At 38.4% G+C, this 24,426-nt stretch overlaps 1 protein-coding gene across 9 annotated transcripts in view; it reads left to right on the forward strand.

Annotated features, from left to right (window-relative positions):
- Nucleotides 1-24,426, forward strand: part of LPP (LIM domain containing preferred translocation partner in lipoma) — a 618,933-nt gene that overhangs the window by 140,932 nt on the left and 453,575 nt on the right. For all 9 annotated transcript variants that reach the window (XM_054585111.1, XM_054585106.1, XM_054585114.1 and 6 more), the window contains one exon: nucleotides 21,020-21,082. The gene's annotated coding sequence lies outside the window, so the exon portion shown is untranslated. The remainder of the gene's footprint in view (nucleotides 1-21,019; nucleotides 21,083-24,426) is intronic.

Below are 24,426 nucleotides of genomic sequence, written 5' to 3' on the forward strand. Positions count from 1 at the left end.
AAAATAATTTGGAAGCGTTGCTTGTTGGAAATAGTTTGAATAGCATTTATATGATTTACTCCTTAAAAATGTGCAAGAATTTTCCTATGAAACTACCTTGATCTAATGTGTTTTTTGGAGGAGTGGAGGTATTTCATTATATATTATATTTAACAACATATTATTTCTATTGTAATTGGACTAATTTGCTTTTATATCTCTTCTGTGGATATTTTTGTTAGTTGCATTTTAGGAAAGTCACTTATTTTAAGTTGATTTGCAAGGAGTTGAATTTCTTATAATTATTTTTATTTCTTCTGTGTTTATGACTGTTTCCACATTGTTATTGAAAGTTTTGTGCTTTATTCCTGTTCCTCTTCTTGATTAGCTTAGCAAAAGATTTATTATTTATTAAAGAAGCAAAAAGTGTATTGCTTATGTATTGTCTTGCCATTCTTTATTTTCTCTTTAAAACTCCAGTAATACATTCTTGTGCTTTGCCTAGGTTTATTTTGTTGTTTTTCTGATTGTTGGACTATAACTCTTAATTCACACATTTTCATTTCTGCTTTTTCATTAATATAAATAGGGTATAAATTTTCCTTTAAGGATCACTTTAGCTGTATGCCATGTATTTTTTTAAGTAGTGATTTTGATTTAGTTATTTGAGTATGTACAATTTTAAAAAATACCAGACCTGATTTAATGTAAGCCTCATGGAGACAAGAACCTTGTTTGTTCCTTCATTTCAAGTTTACCATATTATTTATCACATCGCAGGTGCTCAATACATATTTTTATATGAATAAATAAATCCCTCTGAAATGATCATGGGACTTGTCGTGGGTTTTTTCCTGTTGATCTGGTTCATTTCTGTTGTGTTTGGGCATTCCCTCTAGGTATCTACTAACGTGGAGGTATAGGAAAGCATTGACATGCTTCATATCTCATTTGCAGACTATGTTATTAATAGATTTACTTTAAAATTCTATCAATACTGTTTTCTCCAAATCAAGTAAATTGGGAATAGGATCTTTGCAAAGATTATCCAAGTAGAATCAGAGTGTTAGAACTGATGGGTTAGCAGAGATTGCGTCTATGATTTTTGTGGACTCGGACACTTGGTTCAAGCTAAATCTTGCAGAGTGGCCCAAGGCCAGAATGTAAAATGATAAAAACAGACCTGCTCTCATGGGGGGAGGGCACAGAGCCAGGGGAAGCCCAAAACCCTGCTGCTGGCCTCCTTCCCTCCAGACCTCCTCCCATATCTCATTTGAAAAACAATAGTTTTAGTTTAAAAACTCTCAATTTTTAAATGAGAATAAGAACAAAATGCAAAGAAGGCAAATGATTCATTCAAAGTTACTCAGCAAATTAGAGGCATAATGTGGGACTGCAACTGTGGCCTTCTGTCTGCATCTCATGGCATTTCCAGGCTCCCAGGAAGCCTCCTGTACCTCGTTTCCATGTGCACTTTTTCGTGGACCTGATATTCAGTGACCTCTCTTGGAAGGCCTCAGAAGCAGGGCTGAGGCACAGACTGCACAGACTGCATATTTGCTGATTCCTGAGGGGAAAGTTGTGATTCAGGCTCTGAGGTCTAAGAATTGCACACTTAGTTTCTAGTCTCCTGATGAAACTGCTAATCTGGGTGCCAATGGTGTTTCTGCTCCACGGACACCTGCCCACACAGCATGATTAGAAATTATAATGATGACGACAATGAATCTTCCAGGACACCCACATTCTTTGCAAGATATTTCTGCTAATCGTCTCTACCAGAATCAGATGAATAACTTTTTTTTTATACTTTTTTATTTTCCTCTCCAAGTCAGCTAAAAAATGCTAGGTCTTATTCTGGTGTAGGGTAGAGATTTGTTCTTGTCATTTCTTGTGTGTATTTTTCTTGTGCGGGGGATCCTAGAATCTTAAGTGCATGGGGTCATGGGAGACGCTCTGGGCCAGTGATGCGGAGATTTGGGTACAGGTTCCAGCAGTGCCAAAAGTTTCCTGTGAGCCCTTGGTAGAGGTTATTTCCCATCTCTGCAACTCTGCTTCCCCTTTGTTAAAGGGACATCTGATTCTTGTCCTTAATTTACTAGGGTGGTGGTACTCAAACGAAGTAATGAGTAAGGAAATACTTCATTAACTCTCCACTCTAAATCGAGACGGTTATTATTGAAGTTATTTTTGCATTGTTGACATGGTAGCCTATTAAAGCTCTGTTTAGTGTAGTGTAGCCAAACACTGTAGGTTTGGGAGCTGGGAAGGCAGATTGTTGTATTAATCAAACATTGGAGAGGGGCAGGACAAAAGAATGACCGACATGATTCCTGAAATGTTGCAGGCATCATTTTCTTGAATCAGGAAAAAAATGCTGTGATGAAGGCATGTCATACAGGAAGAAAAGAGAGGATCTCAGGACCTGAAAGTCTCATTTGAGAAGTAAAAATAAACATAGGTGAGAGAATAGGAGACTAGAGTCAGGGCGTGTGATAGTGGAGTAGTGATGGAGAGGCGACAAGAGGCAATTAGAAAAACGCCGGCACTGGCTTTGGACCCTGTGTATCTGGAGTGTAGGAGGACAGGCAGACATAAATAGAGAGGCTGCAGGGAAAACAACATCTTCTGAGAAGAGCCATCTCCAAGAAATCCTCCAAATTCCCTTCAAACACCCTCCAAGGAGGGTAGGAGCAGTTCCAAAGCAAGCTCTTGAGGGCCAAGAAGAGCCTTGACTTACTTGTCTCTGCATCCTGCTATTTACATGGCTCTTAGTTCACAGTACTTGCCTTTTCTTTGCTTTTTAAAATTGTTCTGGGCCTTTTTTATTTTAAGGTTTGAATATCTAAAGGAATGCCTAGGAGGAGTTCTGATAGGAAGGAGCTGAGTTGGGTAATTCTGTTTTTCTTTTGGATTCAGTTTCCTCACCAAGAAAGTGTTGGGTGCCATTCTATAACATTTACTACTGTTGTTGAAGGGAAAACATTTTTCTAAAACTATGATTAAAAAATGTACTCAGTAAATATGTTGATATTTTTGTTACAGTGGTGAGGATTTGAGAAGGAGTAAAATGTTTCCAAAAGTCCTTTTCCTTTAGCAGAGGACTTCAACTGGTACATTGGCAAAGATAATTTTAGCCTTTATACTTTTCGGTCGATCGATTGATCCATCCATCCATCCATTTATCCACCTATCTATGGAAAGTGGTAGAATTTTTTTCTCTTATTTTTTTAGTCTTTGGTTTGTTGAATCAGGTAAATTGAGTTGAAGGATAACTGGCTTCTTAAAGAAAAATCTGGAAAAAAAAAAGTATGTGATTATTTGAAAATAACTTTTTTCTAGGCTTGCTTATATAGTTTTCCAGGCACGGGGACTAACAGGTCTGGGTGTACTGAACCTCTCAAAACCCTGTGAATGTGTTGGTGAAGGTTTTTCCTTCCTAGCACAGATGGAGGTAGACTTTTTGTTTCCTAGTAAAACTGAGACAGTTTAATCTTTGAAACCTACATATGTGGTTTGGGAAGATGATTTTCTATCTAATGTGAGCTCAAATATAAAATAAACATTTTCAATAATTAGCAAAAATGTAAATTTTTCAATTAGCAATTTCTTTTTTGGCAAAATTTGCCTTTCTCATTCTGTTCCGTTATTTATTTACTTTAATTTTAAACAGTCTGTTTAATTCAGCTAATTTATAGCTTCCAATGAACCTTTTAACTAATCAAATGTATTGAAATGCTTCTTAATTTATTATAAGAACAACAAAAAGTGAGAAGTCACTTTAATATCCTTTCATGCAGTTCAGTGTTGTCAGCCCTTTTCCTGATGAGCTTTGGTTTGACTGGAAGCAGCCTGAGGGTGTTGCGTTCCCAGTAACCTTTACCTGTTGCTGTTGGTGAATTACAAAAAAAAGTGGAGAATTTCTGTATACCTTTCACCCAGCTTTCTCTTATGTTAATATTTATCAATGCTAAGAAACTGTGGTCAGTACAACACGATTGATTTAAATACAGATTTTATTGGGGTTTCCTTGGTTTCTCCACTAATGCATTTTGTCTGTTCTGCAGTCCCATATGGGATACTAGTCTTCCTCCGCTCATCATGTCTGCTGAGTCTCCTGTCAGTAACCATTCTCAGCACCTTCTTGTTTTATGATCCTGACACTTTTTAAGTGTATAGAATTTTGAAGTATATTGATTGTCTCTGAATTTGGATTTCACTGATGGGTTCTCATGACTGCCCTGGGGTTGTGGATTTCAGGGAAGATCACCATAGACGTGAAGCGTTTCTCATGGCTTCATATCGGCAAGTACACGGTATCAACATGATCTATTTGTTACCGGGATATTGATTTTGCTGCTGACCAGTTTTATTAGTTTTTTCTAAAGACCAGTTGTCTGGGACTATTAATGCTCTAACACCTTTGGAAAACAGTAATGACAGTCACGGACTAGACTTCACACTGCCAGTCTCACTCTAATGTAAGACCAAAACTCCCAAAGCAGGTGGCTCCCAAAGCTCAGTTAGAAAATGTTCTTTGGGCCTGAAGCCCACACGGAGGCTTCCTATGATCTGCCCTCCAGTCCTAACCCTGGGTCTGCTGGAAAGGAAGAGTTGAGTGACAGTGCTAATTTTGTGTATTTGTGTTTGAAATTTTTTTTTAAAATTTTTGTTCAAGTACAGTTGTCTCCATTTTCCTACCACCACTTTCCCCTGTCCAACCTATACCCCACCTCCCACCCTCAATCCTACCCCCGTTTGGCTTTATCCATGGGTCCTTTATACATGTTCCTTGACGCCCCATCCCATTTTTACCCAATGAAAAACATAGGAATTGGGGCTCACCTTAGAAACCAAATCTCCAACAGAAATGAGAACACTAGGGCAAGTAGGAGGCAGTGAGAGATGGACTCCGCCTGTCCTTCCAGATGACTCCAGGAGATAATCTTTCCCCTTGATTAATATGGCTTAATGAATGTCAGCCATTATCACCCTTCCCATCCTGGAGGAAGAAGTGAGGGAGAATGATGGAGGAAGAGCTAGCTCTTTATTATTTGATAAGGAAGCAGAATTTTCCATTATCTATAGACCAATACCAGAAGGTACAAAAAGGTGAAGAGTGTCTCAGCTTTTTTTTTTTTTTTTTTTTTTTTTTGGTAGCTTCATGTATTGATGTGTTACATCGTTACTGAATTTATACCTCCCTGTATTATACTCAGAGGATGCACAGTGGGGTTGGGAAAAGGAAGTATTGATGACTAGAGTTGGAAAATGAACCTTGATTCAAACCCCAAAAAGTTGAAGGAAGGGTCTCAGGTCCTTTATGTGATGACATCAGTATCCCAATGGGTGGAATGTCTGAGCTGTGATTCTGTTGGTAGTAATCCTTGACCCTGTTTGGTTTTCCTGATCCGTGCTATGGGCTGGAGCAGTGTTCCTCTGCTGGCATTTGCCATCACAGTTCCCTGCAAGCTCTTGGTCTCGAGCTATAGAGTGGGGGGAAATACCTGTGGTGTTCATTTATTTTGATAACTATTATAAAACTTGTCTTCCTTCTCCAACAAATGTTTTATTCTCTTCACTTACTGGGAGGTGAAGATTGAGGAGAATTTGGAGATGTGCTGTCCGGTACGGTAGCCACTAGCTGCGTGTGGCCATTGAGCACTTGTAATGTGGCCAGTGTGATATGTTGGAAGGGTAATATTTTGCATATATTTGTAAAATAAATTTCTTTTTACTATTCTTTTTCAATGTGGTGATTATAATGCCTAAACTTGCATTGGTGGCTCACATTACATTTCTACGGGACAGTGGTTAGCGCCTGGGAAGAGTATAGAGCACACTAAATTGACCTTGTGTTTTCCTCTGAGTTCTAATAATGTTGGCATTAAGGGGGAAAGCTTCAACAGTCATAATTTTCATTAAAAAATGTCTGATTCAGAAGAATTGGCTCATTTTACATTATTGCTTGGACTGGATAAGAATCTGACATTTGGTATTTTCATAATTGAGAACATAACTTGCTGACTTAAAAAAAAAATCACAACATTTTGTGCTTGGCCTTAGGTACCAGACTCTGAGCTCTTTGAAAGTAGGGGTTGTGTCCTTTTCTCTTTCTACCATCCTTTTTCCCAAAACCACACACTAACTAGCACATAGAAGGTGGTTAACTGGCATTTGTTGAGAAACAAAATAACTTAAAAAAAGAGGAAGCCTGTGAAGCTACCCTATATTTATGGTTGGGAGAGAGAAATATCCACCTTCATAAGGCATCCCTTTTTCTTAAGTCAGCCACGGAAAGTAAAGGACATTGATCCAAGTGTTTATTTACTTCTTGATTTAATTACCATTCTCATCAGGTGTCCCTGACAGCTCTGCTTATGATAAAGAATCTTTTCAAAATGCTTAACCTCACCACCCTTCTGGATAAGGGGAGACCAGAAAGGATGCTGCTTCCACATATTAATTCTCACCTTGTTTACGTATTACATTTAAGAGCCTGATGACTGGATGATTCTGATTTTTCCTCTTGTTTGAGCCTTTCCAGCATATATCTATATACACGATGGGGGTGTGGGGATCATAATGAAAGATGAATTGAAGCTTAGTTATATTAACTTTCCATTTGGGTTTTTTATTTTATTTACTTCCTAATGAGCCAGAGCCTCTGTGAACACATGACTTACAGGCCCTCAGTCTTCTCTTACGTCTATTCCCCTGATTCTTCCTTTCTTCTTCTTTATAAGACCTGGGACTGGGTGAGGGAACAGGCTTTGTGTGATAAAGTTATTTGCCGAAAGCCCTGTGCTAGAGAAAACAAGAGCCTTTATGATTCCAGGTTAGGCATGACATAGACTGTGATCCTTGCATCTGGCTATGGTCAAGAGTGTGTTGCCTTGATTAGAGGCAAGTCTTATAAAATCTATGATGGCTTTGTCACCTACTGTTTCTAGAAGAGAACTCTTGCAAAGTTATGTATATCCTTATTTCTAAGAAATGATGCTTTGATTCTCTCTGTGAAACAGAATTGAAGATCGTGGAAACTCTTGGAAGTGGATAGTGCTAGTAAGTGGAAAAAGGATTGATCTTTGAGTCAGAAGACATGTGCTTACTTCTTGGCTCTCATATCTTCTAGCTGTTGGTTTCTTGTCAAGAAACGTATCATCTCTGAGCATTCCTTACTTTATCTTCCCAAAGTTGACAATATCTGCTTCACAGGGTTGTTGTATGTTAATGTAAGTCGAGTACCTCTTTTAGGCCTTATAAATGCTGAAAGAACTGGTTTTTTCACATGTCCTGTGATTTTGCTGGTGATAGACCAATAGACATTTTCTGTCTTCATTTTGGAGGTGGAGGAGGAAGGCAATGGGGTGACTGTGTGGTAAAATCCACTTTAATTCTAGCTTTGAGAAAAAGAGCAGGGAAAATGTGGTAAGCAATTGCTTCTAAAAAGCTTGGGCTAAAAGCACTTGATGGATTTGTGCTGGCTTCCCGGTAGACTCATCTCTGTACTGCCCACATAGCACAATTAATAGTTATTACTCAAGAAGGAACAAATAAAAAAAAAAAGAGAGCAGGCATAAAAACATCCTTTTATCTTTCTGATGATGGTCCTTTTTGTCAGGTCCGTGGAGCCATACCTGTGAATCATCCTGGGAAAACACAGTGTGGGTGACTAGAAGGAAGATCTTGTGGCTTACTTCTTACCCACTTCCTGTGTAGGGGAAATGTCTGAGCTCATCTTTCTTATCTACTGATGCCTTGTCAATATCCACTACCGTTCACCATGCATCTTCACAAACGAGGGCCTCTTTCTCACATCCTCACTTTAAGTGTAGAAAGCCAGTTACTTTCTGGGCAGAAAAAGCTGTAAAAAAAACCCAGCAGAATAAACTTAAGAAGGTAAGCACGGTGCCATGGAAGAATGCTGGAGTTGACATGATTCTGTGTCTGAGCATAGAAATGCTCACCATGTTTGTTGCATGACGGTATGGAGTGAGTCAGTTCTGCTACAGACTGACCATATGACCTTGGGAACTTCACTCCTATGCTACCAGAATCCATGGATCAAGTTTTGCCACTTGCAGTCATACAACTTAGTCAGACCCTAAGGGGACTCCGACTTTGATGGTGAATGTCCCATCAGGACATCTAATTCTCCTGCAGATTTCACTTCTCAGGTGGGATGGAGGTGAGGGTCATACACTTGAGGAGTCTGTTCCTGGGCTTGCATGCAGCAGAAGCAGGAGTGTTTTGGGTAAGCTGTGTAATGTCTCTGAATATCAGTTTTGTCATCTGTGAAATAACATAGGATTATCGTCAGAACCGTAGAGAGTGTATGTTGTAACGTGCCTGGTACAGAATAAATTCTTAATAAATGATTGACATTGTTATTACCTGTAACCATAATACTTTTCCTTTGCCCTTTCTTGTAGGGACAGACTGTGGCTACAGGAAACATTCATTGTGAAAATGCTATGCACTAGATAGAAACTATCTATGTAATGAATAAAGTCATTAAAGAAAGCTTAAAATCAAACTCCACTGTCTTCTTTTAAATTTTTACTTATGGATTATATGTCCTCAAATCTCGAATAGTTACTATTTTACTACATCTTTTGGATTTTTTCTCCATTAGTTTTTTCTATTTCATCAATTATTACCCTAAACGAAGCTCTCATTGCCTCCTGCTCTATTTGTGGTTCTGCCTGCAGAACCCCTAGAGCCTTGGTCCTCAAAGTGTGGTTCACGGAGCAGCAGCATCACCATCAAGCCTCACAGCTTGTTAGCAATGTAGGACCTCAAGCCCCACCCATGGTTGCCGAATCATGGGGCATGGTTCCCATCATGCTACGGGCCTACGTGTGATGCTCCCACCCTTGCTCTCAGTCCATGTTTGGCCAGTGTGTGTATGTTCTGCCTCCAGAACACTTCCTGATTCTGACTGCACTTTGTGAGAGGCAGTTAAGAGGATAAGCAAGGGGCCAGGGAAGAGCACTGGAATGAGTAGAGTGACTCAATACAAGTCACCTTCTATTATCTTGACTTGGCAATAGTGTATTTGAAATGATCTCTATACTTAAATGCTTTTTTATTGTGGCCCTTCTCTATACCACATTGAAAGATCTATGGTTGTTCATTGGATCATATCAATCCCTGCCATACAGGGGTTTCCATGGTATCTAGAAACTTTTGAAAGACCTTTTCGTGGACTTCAAGGCTCTTTCAGATGGGCCATGTCTTCTCCTTTATCTCCCACCCTTAACCATTTCACTGGCTACAGACACTCTGGCGTATCTCATACTGTGTGTAAGCCACGTTTGTTTCCCTGACTTTCCTTTGATTTTTGTATCCAGCCAGCTTGGTGTCAACATCCAAAGCTCAGTATACATGGCATCTCAGAGAGATCCAGAAATCTCTAGCTAAAGTAACACACCTCTTACCTCCCTATCACTTTTTCCTATTATCTTGTTTTATATTCTACATAGTATTTATGGTTCTTTGAAGGAGAATGGTTAGTATGTCTGTTTTCTTTATGTACGTTGCAAAGAGTTTTGCTGAGAGATATCTTTGGTATTAATAATGATGAAGATTTGCTGAATGTCTGCTTTATGCTAGGCACTGTGTGTAGTAAACTAATGGATCAGCTCACTTGGATTATTTCATTCTCTTCAGTGGATTAGTTATCTGTGTCTTTGTCTCCTTCTTGTCTTAGGATCTTAGCTTTCTAAAGGTGGGGACACTACCCACTTTCTAACTGGTTGTTGCCGCTAGATTCCCCGTGTATTGAAGATTGTCCAGCATAGGACAGGTGCCCGTGCAGGAAAAGGCTGCTTAGGGAATGAATGAGTCCTAGAAGATTATCATTTGAGAACAGGTCTTCATAGAAGGGAAAAGCAGTCTCTCTCATTCCCTATTCCAGATGTGTTCCAGGAGAACATACCCGTACGTTCACCTTCATCTTTAGTCTAAGAAAGGGAGCAGGCTTTGAAATCTCATTAAGGGCCTGTTCTTGTGACCTTGGGGGCAGATGCAGAGCCTGATGGTCCGGGAGAGAGGATCTTGAGTGGCACCTTAATGAGAACAAGTCCTGTGTAAAGTAAAGCCTCCAGTTTGGAATTTGGTGTGTTTGAAAATACAAGGTCTCTGACTGGACGTTCTCTTGCACACGTTGTCAGTGTGCGTATGTGAACCTGTTATTATTATGGACTTAACCAGCAGTAACCATGGTGAGTAGACCTATCACACAGCATTTTTTTTTTGAGTCAGTTTAAAATGCTGACAATTAAATATACCGTACTCTTTTAAGTGATCCATCAGTCTCCCTTGTTGTCATGGTGACCGGAGTATATTTAGAAATGTGACAAGTACACTGAGTTCAATTGCACTTTTGCCAAAACATAGTTTTGCAGCTAAAATTGAATTTCCTGATTGAAGATCCAAGTGCTGTTAAGGGGGCATGATCATTTCTATACATTATTCTGGAAGCATAACTTACATCATCCTATTAAATCACCAGTAAAAGTCTTATCAGGATAGTAAGATATTGGCACTTGAAGTAGTTGTACTTATAGTTGACAAAATAACATATAATAAAGGCGGCTGTTTTTTCCTTTAAAAATGATATTGGGCCTTACCAATATACCTAGTTTGATGATTAATTCCTTTATATATTCATAAAAAATTGTAGGTAAGTGTGCATACATCTGTTCCTCCAGATTATATTCTATTTAATCCAAAGAATTGATCAAGGACCTCCTCTCTCCTAATTGCAATCTCTTCTTGAGGACCTTTTTTGGGGTGGGGAGTCTGACTTTGGTTTAACAAGTATCCCTATTTTTCTCCAACCCCATTCCTTCCGGGTTTTAAGTGAAGGGGAATAAAGAGATAAAACAAACATGACTTTTTGCCCAAACGAAGGAAAAGTAAAAAAAAGTCTTCTCTTTTGTCTAATCAGGAGATTGGCTTGAATTTTCACTTTCTGTGGTCCTTTGTCCTGTTACCATAGTGCTGAGAATGATGTTGCCTGTGAACTGCTTGCTTATTTGACCACAGAAAGTTTAGGAACTTATGCAGTGGCTGGGTAAGACAGATTCTCTTCTCTTGAGGTGAGAAACAAATACTCCTGGATACTTTTGCTTCTCTGTTTTCATGGAGCTGAGAGCTTTGGTATCTGGGATAGATTTTGAGCCCTTGATAATGTGGTTAAACTGTCTATTTCTTTCATGTACATTGCGAACAATGATAAGGAGCATCCTAGTTATACCAATGAGTAAGATTTACTGAGTTTTTATTACTTGCGAGGCACTGTGTATATAGTAAGCTCTTTAATGGATCATTTCATTGGAGCTACACACTAAGCTTAGGAAGTAGGTCCTGCTGTCATTCTCATTTTACATGAAAGAAACTGGGTTAGGGAGATTTTGTATCTTTCCTAAGAGTATGCCTTGAGTTGTAGCAGAGTCTGAATTCTGTTCCAATTGCCTGAAGAATCAGTGCCTGCCCCATAGAAGGCACATGGTATTTGTTGTCTAACTAATGGCCCACTCCATGGTGAAGTTATAGAGATGCTTCAGTGTTTCTGAATGGTCACTGAAGCGGCAGCTACACAAAGGTAAACAGGTAGCAGGATCTGAAAATAGAGCAGAGCCTGTCTTTCCTAATGGTTTAGAGCCACCGAAGGAGGTTAGTACTTGACAGGAAGGGAACATACATAAATCCCATCCAGGCCAGTGTTTCAGTCTCAGGGTCTCTTTATATTCTCAAACATGAATTTTTACTTATGTAAGTTACAGCTCTTGCCATTCATTATGTTAGAAATTATAACAAATTTAAAAGATAATAGTAAATGCAAAATATTTGTATAAAAATAGTACATTTTCCAAAACACACCAAAAAATGTTTGCAACTGAAACATTTCAGTGGCAACTGGATTCTCAGTTCTACTTTGAATTTGTTGCAATATATGTTTTGGTGAAAGTTTATGAAGAAAGGAGATCCAGAAAGGATTATCAAAAAGGATTGGAAAAGGAAGTTGAAAAGGGAGGTAATTGTGGGTTTTCTTCTTTGCTACTACACCAAACCTTAACAAGTGGTAATTTTCTAAAGTGTAGTTAAAATGTGAACTCTGCAATCAATACACATTTTATTCTCTATTATATTAAAATCTAATGGTCTAATTATTACTTTGAATGGGCTTCTGCCTATGATTTCATAACATCACTCATTGTCCATTGGGAAAATACTGAGTTATGCAGATCTTCCAAACATTCCCATGTTTTATTCTATAACATAAAATAATCATATTCAGTGATACTATTACTGATTTCATCAAGAAAGTATTTTAAATATTAGGAAGATGTCAAGAGTGTGATAGTAGATGCAAAATCTACAAAATTTTAATTTTCACTTTAAAACTTGAACTTTACAATTGGCAACAAAACCTGTTAGTTGTTTACCTTTAAATGATAGGCTCTCTTGCTTTATTTGTGAGAGAATTCCCAGCAAAACTGAAGTCTGCGTGACCATGGTTCAAATAAAAATGGTGTTCCATGCAAAGAGATGATAGTTTAGCTCTTAATTCAAACAATCACCCAAGTGCATTTCTCTTGGAGACTACTGTTGCAGTTTGGGATTCAGCAGAAGTGCTTCATGCGTATTTCCTGTTTCATCACATGGAATATTAGAAAGATGTGTACTCAGGGACCGAGATTTAATAAAATTAGTAATTTTTAATGCATGGAGGACAGCCTTAAGTGAAACTAGCTTTTGCACCCACCTTTATGTTGGGTGACTGGTGGTGAAAAGTACAAGACCATCACTACATTTTGGTGCCCTTTTCTTGATACATAGTAAAACTCCCATTTTTTTCCCCACCACTGCTTTGCACCATTTTTGTAAATGTCAGCACATTGAAACGGACTCATCACTCATTAGCAGTTTCGTGAACTTGCAGACCCTAGAAAAGGTCTAGAGCCTTGCCTTCACCCCTGCCCTTTGAATTTATAGAAGAGGGGAGCTGGAAGAGACCCACTCAAAACACACTAGTTAGTTGGGGAGCTTGGACAAGAATCCACTTGTTACTGCTACTGCATTCCTCTTTTTTTTTCCCCCCTTTTGATTGCTGGCTTCAGTTTCAGGAGTTTTAAGGTAGATATTTCTGAACGTGTGTGTGTGTGTGTGTGTGTGTGTGTGTGTGAGAAAATTGAACTTATTTGGGAAGAGTTCCATGTTTTTGGCATATTAAACCCTTTGAATAGCTTCCCTACTGTGCACTCACCACTGCTCCGCTGCTGTCTCTTCTGTGTTTTAGTAGCAACCACCGCTGCCTCTTTAAACGTAAAGTGCTTTGTCTTAGCCGAGGCTGAGAAGCGGAAGGTGGAGTTAACTGCTTGTTCATTTTTTGGTTTAGAATGCCAGCTTTGTGGATGAAAAAAATAAGTGAGTTTGGATTGAAGCAGCCACTACCTTCTTCACCTAGATTAGTTAAAATTCACAGGAAGGGAACTTCTACACACAACCATTATCTTTATTTATACCACTAACACGTTACTGGCCAACTAACTCACTACCCTCTAATTCTCCATTAAAGCTCCTCTCTCTCTTTCTCTTTTTCTTCCTCCTTTGTGGGAGGGAAGGAGATTGTCCAATTAAAAAATTGCTCTTAATTTTGCTTTTGCTTATGTTAATATTTTAAGTGATCTGTTCTCTTCAGTAAAAACTGGTCTGACTGAAATCATAATGAAGAATGCTGAGAAAAGCAATAGAATGAGACCCAGGCATTACATTTTCTTTTTAATAGCCATCCCCTTTAGAGTGGGTTTGGGGCAGGGGCTGGGTCTGGAGAGAGCTTTGCAGTCGGTGAAAGTGAGTACATCTGGCAAACTGTGAAAGTAGGCTTGCAGGCTCTCAGATGCATTGCTTTCTTATTTTCAAATAAGTTGGATGTTCTTTTGCAATATCTACTTTTGTCTTATTTCTCATCCACCCTTTGATTGCTTTCCCTCACCTGTCAGTTTTTGAGTTAAACCCTGCTTTCTAACACTCTTCTGATTCTTCCTCCGTGCCTGCCTGTGTTACCCAAAAGTGAGATCTGACTTGACCTTTGGTTCTGCTGTGCATGAGCTCTTCCTCAAACCTAGGCCTTTTGTTATTTCCTTTTCTTTCTACAAAACTGGTATTTCCTGCCTTTATTTACCCTCAAACCATTTAGTGTTTTTTCTTTCTTCCTTAGACTTCTAGCAATGATTTTCCCTTGCTGTTTATTAGGCCCACAAATTGCCCAGCAGCAGTTCTGATGTAACTCTTCAAAATGTGTTTTCTGTGTTCCTTGTCTAAAGTTCTGGGCATGGGGACTGTCCTGTGCTCGGTACATTGTAGGTGCTCCGTGGATGCAGTGAATGAGTGTTGTGCTTATCCAGGGTCTCTTCTTCAAAAGACATTCTTCAAATTTTTGTCCTGAGATCTGAGATGTTGTTTATCTCTCAAAATTGTGCAGCTAAACCTCTGAAACACATAACTGCATGGGTCCATCTTTCAATGCAGACTCCCTCCCATGGCCAGGAGGTCACACGTGCCTTCCCGACAGATGGCCAGTTAGCCTCGACTTGAATGCTTCCAATTCGTTGTGAGGCAGTTTGTTCTGTTGCTGGGCAGCTTCTGGTTTACAGTCCTCCTTTACATTGCTCTGAAACTAGAGTTTCCATGGTCTTAAGCCTAATGGTCTAGACTGCATATTTTGCAAAAGGGTAACATGGCTTATTCATGGCACACCTTCAGATACTCGAAGATAGCTGTAATTCCTCCATTCGCTTCCTCCTTCAGTGTTTTTCTCGCTGTTTACATCCCAACACTTAAAAAGGTTTATCTGCTTCTATTTTTTTATGCCTTCTCTATTTCCACATCACTCTCTAGATTGCCATTATGCCATTCAAATATAAGTCCTCATTCAAGCCTGCTTTTTTTCTGTTAGATACTGAGAACAGTACGAGTTTGTACATCATAAAAGATGTGATAGAAATACTAGTACCAAAAGTTATAAGGTGTGTGAACTTGATCAGATTACTTAATCTTTCTGATCCTTGGTTTACTCAGATGCAAACTTAATATGATTTTCTTGACAAGTAATGTTTTTCTCTACATAAATGTTCTCAACTTCTGCCTACGTTTTTACTCATGAGTTCAACCTTTGTTTTTATTTCTGTGAAAAACACTTTTTTACCTTTTAATGGGTTAAGGATGACTGGTCATTGCAGATTACTTAACTCCTCAATGAACCCCTTGCTCAGTAGCTTTTAGAATTAGTTAGTTGAACAGTATTTTTTAAAACATTGTATATTCAATTAACTTCAACCCAGCCTACGTTTTCCAAGCACTTCTTGTAGTGGGCAGTTAGACAGATGTGAGCAGAGCAAGGAAAATGGGCCAGGCAGAAGGTCGCCAAGGCAGAAACTCTGGGTGCCTAGCAATGGGCAAGTCTGAGAAAATAAGGGTCTTGTCCCCAGGGTAACCTTTCCTCCCCTAGTGTATTCCTGTTCATGCAGCTCAGTGGTTCAGACCCTCCCCTGAACTTTCCTCCCCTAGCCTGTCACTGGTCATGTGGGTCAGACTCTCATAGAGGGAGAACGAACAGTGGGGACAGAGAATAACCATTAAGCATTAAGCCACAGGACAATGCGGTTCTGACCTATGTCAAATACACCTAGGCCTCGATTTTGTTTTATAGCTCCAGGCCCAGAAAAGCAGCAAACGCAGAGGAGTAATGCCATGGCTGACATTAGGACCAGGTGCATTGACTAATGACTACACTGTGGCTTACCAGTCAGTATAGACCACAATCCTGAAAGGACACACCTGGAAAGCTGATGCATATTCTGTTGGGATCCTCCTCTGAGAACTCCAGATAAATACTCTCAAAACAGAGGACCCCATAACAGTGCTCCTCTCTCTTTCTCTCTCCCCCTCTCTCCCTCCCCGCTTTTTTCCCCTCTCTCCCTCCCTCCCTCACTTCCTCCTTGTCCCTCCCCCTCCTTCATCCTCTCTCTCCTTCTCCTTCCCCTCCCTCTCCCTAACTTTGGCAGGCACACCCTCAAGCCTTTTCCTACCCACTTCCCCAAGGCATATTTTCCTTGCATCTCTTTCCCCTGAGCTCCAAGGACCCTTCTTCTGCCTCTGTAACTTGTGTTCCTGAGCCCATTTCTTCTATAGCTCACTTCTTCTACCTCCGTGACTTTCCACATAAACTTTCTCTTATAATTAGAGCCTCGGCTTTGAATTCTTCCTTAGCCAGAACTCGAGTACCAAGGTTGCTGAACCAAAGTCTGGTCTGACTCCACTGGGCTAACACCTGATGCCATTTTCATTTTGCCGCTGCTGATACATTGACCTAGACACTATAAGAATTGCACAGAATCCTTTTTTTCATTTGTTCATGCATTCATTCAATTGACTTTTTCTTGAGCACCTACTAATGACCATATTCTGGATTGGGTGTTTGGATTTAAGAAACTGAGTTAGACAAGCTTTCTCTCTTTAATATGCACAAACAAAAGTGTGAGACAGTGTGGTAATTTTAGTGATCTAGGTATGGAAACAGGCATTGTGGTGGTCTTCAGAAAGACTGCTTCACCAAACTGTCTCAATCAGGAAAACCTTCATAGCAGGGGGGATTTTTACAGGTTAAATAGGATCTCAGAGTCCACTAGAAAAATAAGACCCATACTAGGGTTTGGTTACGTTTGGCTATAAAGTCATTTTTGTGAAAACCAACCTCTAAGTTCCATGTGTTACCTTGATCACACCCTGACATCCCCCGCAGTTGCATTCATTCAATGTTTTTTATTTTTCTGTTTCATTTATGGGCCTTATATCATCAGAATAACTGAAAGATAGATGTGATGATGTTATAGACTCAGTTTTGGGACATAATGACTGCATTGAATGCATACATCCATATTTCAAAATTAGAAACAATAGCATATATATGTACAAATGATCTCTTGATGTAGGATATATCAGTCTTTTTTTCTTCCACCATTTTAGTTACTTCTTATAGAATAACTTAGTGCTTGTAGGTTTCCTGAGTGTCTTAAGCACTCTTACTCACAGGCATTAGCACAAGAATTAGCACTAAATAATTATGTATGGAAGATTAGCAAACATTTTTTTTCTCTTAATTCCAAAATAATCATGGTGCATTTTCTGATTTTATTTAGTTCACAAGACCAGATCTGTCCAAAAGCAGGTATCTAGGAAAGAGCTTTTCCACTCTGTGGGTTACCCTTCTCACTTGTCAAATGAGAATATAGCTACTACTACTAACAATAGCATTGATTTTACCTTACTGGATTGAGGTGAAAAGTAAAATCTTTAATCTGTGTGAGGGCATATGTGGATAACTGGTCACACTTGTAAATATACAAGGCACCTTTTGAGTGACCGGATTGTCAGCTACTTAAGCCAAGGTGAATTCAGCTTAATTAATTATTTTTCATCTGATTCTCCAAATGTTCTGAGTTAGCTTCATGTTTCCTCTCTTCTGTTTACCCCAAAGTGATTGCTGGCAAGTGCAATATGCTCAGTAAGGAACTTGTTGATTTATTTTTTTTTTAAAGTACTACTGATATTTTTTGCTTAGGATTCCTGAAACTTCTTATTTAATTTCTAGATTATAAGTTCTTTTGATAGAACCCTTATAAATATCACATGAAGAAGTTGAGCATTACTTTTAGGCCAAAGCAATTTACTTTTCAAAAATCTGATTAATTTCAACACAATCATCCAGGATGTCAGGAGATCTCAGTGTTGCTGATAGATGCTGACAGGTAAGGAAATTAAAATCAGGGAGGGAAGCAATTAAATACTGGCAAACATTACTTTAATGAGACATCCAAATCATTCATAAGCCATGGAATATGTTGTATTCATGATAAGTCTCTTAGGGTGGCAGGTAAGAGAGTGCATTTAAAAATGTTCTTCATATAGGATTTGATGATGGCAGTGAGGACATTTCCATGTTTGTCACCTAATGCCTTTGGTATAATCTAACATTTCAATTGCTTTCGGGACACATGTCCTAAAAATTATTCTTAAGATTATGACATTGTTTAATTTTTAAAAATCTTGGTATAAGTTTCATTACCACCTTCACTACCTTTCATTACCACCTTCACTACCATGTAAAACTTACCAAAATGAACAAAGTATGGGCAAAATAATTCATGGCTTTTGAAGAGTGGGTTTGAGAAAACCATGGTTAAGGCCTGTGAAAAAAGAAATAGAAAAATGCCTATTTCCTGCAAATTTTGTTATAAAAGGGCTAAGAGCAGAACCTGGGTCCTCAATCCACACATAGGTACCCTTCTCAAGATAACACCCTCTATTCAGAAAGAACATCTGGGATCACAGGGCTGAAGAGGTACTCATTTATGGGATTAATGGGAATTTTAACAAGTTCTATCGTATTTCTTAATAATATATAGCACTTAACTCAAGTATTAAGAGGCACTTGTACATTGATCTCAGCAAATCTAATGCCAGTTGGTTGGAATTTTTGTTCACAATGTTAGGATCATCATCCTAGCGGAATGTTGCTCAAAAATTATCCTAGGGCACAGTGATCAATTCAAGAGATACCATGGTTTGTCTAAAACTTGGTGAAACAGGCCTTTCTGTGCTTTTCATTTCTCATGTCCTTCTTTTCTGCTCCTTTCCTTTATTTTCCATCATTTTTTCCACTCTAATTTTTTCCTTGTTTAATTTTTTTTTCTCTTGTTTTCCCCAAAATGTAGTAGAAATTTTCTGTTATTCTATATTAGTACCAACTAAGTTTGGTAAGTCTTGCTTTTGCATAGATTCTAATTAATTGGTTGAAGTTTTGTAAATTAGAGGTTGATTTTACAGGTTTCAAAAAATTTTTTGGTTGAAATTGCTTCTGGAGACAAGAGCATTTTTCCTGGGAGAGGATAGGATGGGTGGTTTGACAAAGGGCGAAGACATACCAGGTCCCGGTTCAGCAGCTGTAAAATACACAGAGGGAGCCAAGGATAACTGGCTTCATTACCAAGATGCTAGAGCGGGATTTGTCCATTGTCCCCGATGTCTTTCTAGGTTTGATGGAGAACTCCGTTGCATTAGGAAATACTCAGGAGTTCCTGAGGTCACATGACACCAAAATCATGTGGGGAGGGCTGGTGAACTTAGTTGGAAGACTTTGGCTTTTGTACTGCATAAGACGAGACTTACTGATGAAGGCCCCTTCACGTAAATTGAATGGTGTCAACTTCTGTTGTTTCTGTGGCTAATGTTTTGAGGGCTTGCACAAGTATGTTGCATCTTTGAAACTTCACTGGGGAGAACTGAGAAAGTGTTTATGGTAAGCTTGCATTGAACACTGCTTCTGCATCAGTCAGCTTACTAATGTGTTACCTTTTGGTTAGACCACAGATGTGAAGTCTTCTCTTTCTCCTTTCACTTGCTAATGAAGCAGTACTGAATATTAATGTTTTGGTGCCTTGACAACTGACTTTTGCATGGTATAGACTCATTTTCCCTTTCCCTCCAAATAAGCATTCTCAAATTGGGGGCTGCATTATAAGTAGGAGGGTCCTTGCTGGTTTTGGTGTCAAGGTACAAGGTTAAATTTTTCTGTTTCATATTAACTATGTAATCTTTGAAGTTTGGTTTCCTTATTGGTAAAATTGGGGCAAAAAGATCACATTGGGGTTAAATGAAGGATGATTTGACATAAAATGATCATGCAACATTTTTCACAGTATAAAGTATAAGGCTAAAAGATGATTAATGTTTTAATTTGGTAACATATGGCAAGAATTTCTTGTAGTGCATCCTATCAACCATGTTCTATTCTTAATCACATTGGAGTCTTCTATGAAAATGGGATATATTATACAAACTTCCCAGAGGTCCTCTCCTTGTCAGTAAATCTATCCACTGTTTAAAACAAATGCTTTTGTTGCAGTCCTGTTGGAAGCACCATCTCTCTGAACCTAACACACGATATAGACACAAACTTGAAAACAAATTCAGATACACCTACGGTCTTGCTTTGGAGGGTTGAGATTTTACTTGATTTTTAATTTTGAGGCTTTGCGTTTTGGAACAGACATTCTTTATGATAAGTTAGGTGAGGCCATCTGAGGCTGACATAGACAACTATTGTTGTATTTTAAAACTAGGAGCCCAAAATGCCTAGTCCAGAGATATCCTCTAGCATTGTGTGCTTATAACATCATTTTTGATCATATAAACATAAGCTCATTGAAGAAATATAGTTGCAGGTACCATGACTGTCCACATCTATTGGTATGAAATAATGGAGGGAAATCTTACAAATAATGTTTAAGTGAGCCTTGGCTATGAAGTAGATATTATAATCTTCATTTACATAGAATGAAATTGACATTCAGATAGTTTAAGTAACTTGCTTAAGTTTATTTGTAGGAGGAAGATAGGCACAACCAGCTCTGAATCCTGTATGTATGTCCTATTTCCTCATGTCAGTTAAACAGCTAGTTTTACTTTATTATTCCTCTTTCCACCAAGCTTAGTGGATCAAGTCAATGAGCTGTTTGTCTATGTTTTCCCAACCTAATGTCTTAGGAGAAACTGAGGTATAATGGAAAGGCTACTAGACCAGAGTCCAAACTCATACCCTGCCATGTACTACACTAATGTGGTCTTGGCAAGTTACCCGCCTTCTCTGAACTTCAGCTTCCACATCTGTAAAATGACGACAGTGATGTCCATTTCACATGGTGTGTGTGAAGTTAATTATGAGACAGATGTTTGTTCCCTTCTCGTCTTCTCTATTCCTCTGTGAGCTTCTGTTTCCTCACCTATGAAGTTAGTAGAATAATCTTTTCCTGCTTCTTCATCAGATTGGTGTGAGGTGGAATGAAATAATGAATGTGAAAATGTTTTGCAAAACAATAAACCACTATGTAGTTATGAGTGTATAATGATTTATAAATAAATATAGCTTAGTGCCTAAGAGTAACTTTTACCTAATTTTCATTTACAGACACTACTGTTGCAGTTTGCTGAAACTTGTGCCCTCTGACCATTCGAAGAGCTATTATCTGAGGTAAGAGGGGACTGTCTTCACACTTAAGAAATGCTAATAGGCATCTTAGCCAATAATGCTTAAGGTTGACTCCACTCCCACCAGAAGAAACACAAAGATGTTTCATGAGCACCAAAACTGAAAAGTGGCCAAGATAATGAACTGCCCTCCTTTTATGTCTTGATTTAATTTTCTCTTTCAATTCTTAGCCCTTAAGGTTGAATATTAGAAGTTCAAAAATATAAGCTATGCAGCAGATTCAGATTTAATGAGTACTTAAGTATTTGTAATATGCCATGTACTGGAATGTTCTTATCTGTTGTCTTGTATGTTCAGATACTATGTTGCAGGAGGTCTTTCTCTCTGGCTTCCTGGCCACCTTTTGAGTGCGTTTTTTACTGTGCAGTGCTGCCAGTGTTTCTTGGCTTTGACAGAGCCAAACTTTACTAGTTAGATCCATCACCATCTCTTAGCTGCCCAAAAAGCATCTCAAAAAAAAAAAAAAAACCAAACCAAAACAACACACAAAAACCCTACAAACATAATCCAAGGCTACAAGAAGAACAACAAATTCCTAAGAGTAGGATAATGAGTTAAGAGCCTTTTGAAACCTAAAACCCATACTATCTAGAGGGGCCGGTATGAAGAAGACGCCTTTCACAGAGGAATGCATTTTTCTTGTTTGTCAAGAACATGGAGGCCAGAAAAAAAATTGAAAAAACCATGGTAGCTGTAGAATTTAAAAAATGTGAGCTTTTTCCTACTGCTAACCAGTTGATAACCGCACTTCCAAGTTCACTCTACTGTATTTTTTGTCATTGTTTAGAAGTCGTTGATACAGGATTTGTAGAAGAGCATCTTTGTGGAAGATCTGCTATCAACATAACAATAATGTAAAGATTTGTTGTTCTGCTGAATATTTTGATAATTCATTTGTTATGTAATTTTCATGATCTTGAACTTATAAACATGACTTTAGTTACATAGACCTTGAAAAGAATTGAAGCTTGTTGGTGCTGCCCTGTATTTGTAGGAATTAATGATTCAAAATTAAGTGAAAGTTATGGTGTTACATTACTGTTGTTTTTCAAAGCTAATGATCACTATATCTGTTGAATAAAAAACACACCATGTGCAATAAGGTGGGTGATATATAGACAACACAGCTTCTCTATAATTAGATGGAGGAGCCACTTGTATTGGTTAGGTTTTATTCTCATGATTACAAAAAGAGCGTTATAAGAAAAGGCAGTGACTAAAAATACAGGAATGGATCCTGCCCATCATTTGGACCCTCTCTAGTACAAAAAATGCCCTTGGAAAAAAGTCTTTCTCATTAATTTCATGCATTTTCATGGATAAATATATCAGAAAATCATGTACTATAGACATGTAGTATCAGTTTTTGATAGCTTTGTTAGGCAGAGATCTGACTTGTTCATTTAGAAACTGTAATTATTATATTAACTTTTCTCCAAACACTTATATAGTTAAATAATAATAGAATAAGCTTTGAAAAGTGGTTAACTGTGCCCCCTCCTTTCTTTTCTACTGAAACCCATCTTGAAACTGCAAAGAAGAGTTTGATCGAGCTTGGAAAAACCATGAAAAATTGTTCATGAGAAAGAGGGATTTTCTTTCTTTCTATTTATTTATCTATCTAATTCATCTATCTATCTCCTTCTATCATCTCTCTATTTCTGTGTGCCCTCTATATTTTGGAGGTGGGAGCTGGTGGGGAGGAAAGGATAAAAACTTCTCAAATAACCTTTGGAAGGTGGAGAAGTAAATATTCTGGGGACATGCTGTAGAATTTAAAATAATCTTGTGGTAGGTAATAATTGGTATCAGTGGCAGTAATGAAGAAAAAAATAACAGTTTAAATAAATAATTAGACTTCACAGTAGATGTGTCAAGAGGCACCCACTTAATGAGTATAATCATTGTTTTTCTCTGCTCTTAACGTTGATCCACTGACTGTGGTGTGTTCTCTGTCCCATTTCCAAACCAAGTCTATTTAAAGCTGCACTTCATGGAATCTGAAATGGTATACCCTGTTTACTATTTAGAGCTGATACCCAATGTTCTTTAATAGGCAAGATCTGTACTTGAACAGGAACAGGCTTCTGGCCTTCTGTAGACAGTTGATTATTCCTGTTTTCAACAGTGTGATTCATTAGCAAGGATGAATAATACCCAATTAATTCTCATGAACTTGTCTCTATTGCTAGAATGACTTGTTTATTACAAGTTGATGGAATAACCCTAGTCTGTCTTAAATCAAATTATTGTTTTCTGAGGTAGAGGTAGTAGTTTTAAATTAAATTATTATTATTATTATTGTTAGCAGCTACATGGATAGGCTATCATTGTTTTGATGAATGAAGCAGTATATTTTATGTTATGATATCTGAACCAGAAGTCATGAGAATCTAATTTTAATCCCATCTCAGGCTGTGTCACCTTGAACAAGTCCGTTTGGGTCCCCCAGGTACTCTTCAGCATCTCACAGCAGGCGGAGTTGGACCAGTTCACCATGGCACTACTTCTAGTCAAATGCCTTACTATCTGTGACTTCCTTTCATCTGTCCTTTTTCCCCTCCTGCTGCCACTTGTCCACATTCATAGGAAAATCCTAGGACTGTATAAGAGAGCCTGTATGAAAACAGTTCATCTATTTAGCTTTTGATTATTTTATATACTAGAAGGGCAATTAGGTGTTTGAATTATACACTATGATTTGGCATTTACGTTTTGGTTGCCCTCTACCTCCAGTGACATTTAGTTTCTGGTTAGAAAGGAAAAAAAAATCATCTTTATCCATGTTTCTCAACTGTATAATCTGGTCTTATTCTTAGAGGATCTGGTAAACTTATCCACTGGTAGCATCAATTTGTTCTTTGTTCTGTCGTTTGACTTTTCCAGGTTGAATCATTGACCTGTAAGGAGAGGTAAGAATATCAGAGCCAGAGGGGAATTTAGGAATCAATCTAGCCAAATTCTCTCATTTCAGAGATAAAGATATTGGGGTCAGGGAGGGAATCCAATTTGTCTAAGGTATTAGTAGCAAATCCTGAACTAGAATTCTTACTTCTGACTTTATAATTGTATCTCTATTTTAGAAGAGAAGTCTTTCTATACACTGTTCTTTTGCAATTCAATGAATAAAAGGCCATTGTCTTTTAGGCTAAACCAGTGTCAACGCAGGGATGGCAGAGGCCCTTAAAGCATAAATGGATTCTAGGCATCTTCATTCCTCTTAGGGGACAGCGGAGCAGAGGGCTCTGGCTGGCTTCTGCTCCTCGTGTTGACTAGGAGCACGGGCACCCCGCTGCAGCCTTCTCTGTGAGAGATGGCTTGACCCT

This window comes from Pteronotus mesoamericanus, unplaced genomic scaffold (genome assembly GCF_021234165.1).
Source record: "Pteronotus mesoamericanus isolate MK-2021 breed Mesoamerican mustached bat unplaced genomic scaffold, CSHL_Meso_final contig_82, whole genome shotgun sequence".
NCBI classification, from domain to species: domain Eukaryota; kingdom Metazoa; phylum Chordata; class Mammalia; order Chiroptera; family Mormoopidae; genus Pteronotus; species Pteronotus mesoamericanus.